Genomic DNA, 3,930 nt, shown 5'->3' with positions numbered 1-3,930 from the left:
TCAAGAGTGACATGTATGAAAGAATTATGAATGGTGGCTTTGCCACAAATACGATGTCAACTACATGATCATGCAAAGCAATATGACAATGATGGAGCGTGTCATAATAAACGGAACGGTGTAAAGTTGCATGGCAATATATCTTGAAATGGCTATGGAAATGCCATAATAGGTAGGTATGGTGGATGTTTTGAGGAAGGTATATGGTGGGTGTATGGTACGGGCGAAATTTGCACGGCACAAGAGATGCTAGCAATGGTGGAAGGGTGAGAGTGCGTGTAATCCATGGACTCAACATTAGTCATAAAGAACTCACATACTTATTGCAAAAATTTATTAGTTATCGAAACAAAGTACTACGCGCATGCTCCTAGGGGGATAGATTGGTAGGAAAAGACCATCGCTCGTCCCCGATTGCCACTCATAAGGAATACAATCAATAACACATAACGGTTCACCATACGTGCATGCTACGGGAATCACAAACTTTAACACAAGTATCTCTCAAATTCACAACCACTCCACTAGCATGACTCTAATATCACCATCTTCATATCTCAAAACAATCATAAAGAATCAAACTTCTCATAGTATTCAATGCACTTTGTATGAAAGTTTTTACTATATCCATCTTGGATTCCCATCATATTAGGACTAGTTCTATAACCAAAGCAAATTACCATGATTTTCTAAAAGACTCTCAAAATAATATAAGTGAAGCATGAGAGTTCAACAATTTGTATAAAATAAAACCATCGCTGTGCTCTAAAAAGTTATAAGTGAAGTACTAGAGCAATAATGTCTAGCTCAAAAGGTGTGTACAGAAAGTATGATTGTGGTAAACTAAAATTCAAAGACTCAAATCATACAAGACGCTCCAAGCAAAACACATATCATGTGGTGAATAAAAATATAGCCTCAAGTAAAGTTACCGATAGACAAGCCGAAAGAGGGGATGCCTTCCGGGGCATCCCCAAGCTTAGGCTTTTGGTTATCCTTGAATATTACCTTGGGGTGCCTTGTGCACCCCCAAGCTTAGGCTCTTGCCACTCCTTATTCCATAGTCCATCAAATCCGTACCCAAAACTTGAAGACTTCACAACACAAAACTCACCAGAAAATCTCATGAGATCCATTAGTATAAGAAAATAAATCACCACTTTAAAGTACTCTTGCAAACTAATTATTTTTTCATATTGGTGTAATATCTACTGTATTCGAACTTTTCCATGGTTCATACCCCACGATACTACCCATAGATTCATCAAAATAAGAAAACAACACGCGAAAAACAGAATCTGTAAAAAACAGAACCGTGTGTAGTAATCTGTAACTCTCGAATACTTATGTAACTCCAAAAATTCAGATAAATTAGGAAAAGCTGAACAATTTGTGTACCAATCCAGATCAAAAAGAATCAGATCAAAAGCACGTTTTTGTAATAATCAAAACTAATTTACTGGGCGCAAAAGTTTCTGATTTTCAGCAGGATCAACACAACTATCACCGTAAGCTATCCTAAAGGTTTAACTTGGCACAAACACTAAATAAAACATAAAACCACATCTAACCAGAGGCTAGATGAATTATTTATTACTAAACATGAATAAAAATCAAAGAACGAAAATAAAATTGGGTTGCCTCCCAACAAGCGCTATCGTTTTGACACCCTTAGCTAGCATAAAAGCGCGAATAGATCTAGGTATTGCCATCTTTGGCATGCAATACATAAGCCATCTTTGGCATGCAATACATAAGTGGCTCTCATAATAGATTCATATGGCAATTTAATTTTCTTCCCAGGAAAGTGTTCCATGCCTTTCCTTAACGAAAATTGGAATCTAATGTTTCCTTCTTTCATATCAATAATTGCACCAATCGTTCTAAGGAAAAGTCTACCAAGAATAATAGGACATGTAGGATTGCAATCTATATCAAGAACAATGAAATCTATAGGCACATAATTCCTATTTGCAACAATAAGAACATCATTAATCCTTCCCATAGTTTAAAGAACAATCATCAAATTCACGAAAACCTAACACATCACACAAAGTTTTTGGAATCGTGGAAACACTAGCATCCAAATCACACAAAGCATGACATTCATAATATTTAATCTTAATCTTAGTAGTAGGTTCCCACTCATCATAAAGTTTTCTAGGGATAGAAACTTCTATTTCAAGCTTTTCTTCAAAATATTGCATCATAGCATCAACGATATGTTTAGTAAAAGCTTTGTTTTGATTAGAAGCATGAGGAGAATTTAACACAGATTGCAACAAGGAAATACGATCTATTAAAGAACAATTATCATAATTAAATTCCTTGAAATTCAAAAGAGTGGGTTCATTGCTACTTAAAGTCTTGATCTCTCCAATCCCACTTTTATCAATTTTTGCATCTAGATCTAAAAACTCTGAATCAATGGGATGCCTTTTAACTAAAGTTGGCTCATCTCTAGTCCCATCAAGATTCATATTGGAAAACAAAGATTTAATAGGAGTCACATCAGTCACGTTTAGATCTTCATCATTATTATTTAGAGCCTCAGGTTTAGCGGCCATCTTATTAACTAAGGTGGCTTGTCTATCAGAAATTTGGTCTACTAAATTTTCAAGATGAGCAAACTGAGATTTCAAACCATAAAATTCTTTAGACATATCATTGAGTTCTTTATTCATATAATCCATAAAACCTTTTTATTCTTTAAGCTCATTTCTAAAGAAATTATTATGCTCAAATTGTAAAGACATAAAGCTTCTAACATTATTTTCAATCTCTTCCAACCTCCTAAGGTGAGGATCAATGCTTTTTGGCTAAGCCATAAAAGCAAACAGGCACACCAACACGCAAGCACACAAGAAGCAAGCAAAAAAAGGACGAACGGAAGAGGGCGAAGAAAAGGCAAAAAAATTTCGAAAATCGTTTTAGAGGTGGGGGAGAGGAAAACGAGCGGCGAATGGTGAATAATGTAATGCAAGAGAGAAGAGTTTATGATGGGTACTTGGTATGGCTTGACTTGACGTAGATCTCCCCGGCAATGGCGCCAGAAATCCTTCTTTCTACCTCTTGAGCTTGTTTTGGTTTTACCCTTGAAGAGGAAAGGATGATGCAGCAAAGTAGCGTAAGTATTTCCCTCAGTTTGAGAACCAATGTAGCAATACAGTAGGAGACAACGCACAAGTTACCAAAGACCTCTACAAACAATCAACAACTTGCACCCAACGCGATAAATGGGTTGCCAATCCCTTCACAGATGCTTGCAAAAGTGAGATCTGATAGAGATAGATAAACGGTAAAGTAAATATTTTTGGTATTTTTTGGTTTATAAATTGGAAAGTAAAGATGCAAAATAAGGAACGACAAAAGAAATTGGAAAGTTGATGAGAAACTGATATGATGTAAAATAGACCCGGGGGCCATAGGTTTCACTAGTGGCTTCTCTCAAGATAGCAAATATTACGGTGGGTGAACAAATTACTGCCGAGCAATTGATAGAAAAGCGCAAAGTTATGATGATATCTAAGGCAATGATCATGAACATAGGCATCACGTCCGTGTCAAGTAGACCGAAACGATTCTGCATCTACTACTATTACTCCACACATCGACCGCTATCCAGCATGCATCTAGAGTATTAAGTTCATAAAGGATGGAGTAACGCATTAAGTAAGATGACATGATGTGGAGGAATTAACTCAAGCAATATAATGAAAACCCCATCTTTTTATCCTCAATGGCAACAATACAATACATGCTTTGCTTCCCGTATTGTCACTTGGAAAGGACATCGCAAGATTGATCCCAAAGCTAAGCACTTATCCCATTGCAAGAAAGATCAATCTAGTAGGCCAAACTAAACCGATAATTTGAAGAGACTTGCAAAGATATCAAATCATGCATATAAGAATTTAGAGAAGAACCAAA

Source organism: Triticum dicoccoides, chromosome 5B (assembly GCF_002162155.2).
Source record: "Triticum dicoccoides isolate Atlit2015 ecotype Zavitan chromosome 5B, WEW_v2.0, whole genome shotgun sequence".
NCBI lineage: Eukaryota > Viridiplantae > Streptophyta > Magnoliopsida > Poales > Poaceae > Triticum > Triticum dicoccoides.
This window is presented reverse-complemented; position numbering follows the sequence as displayed.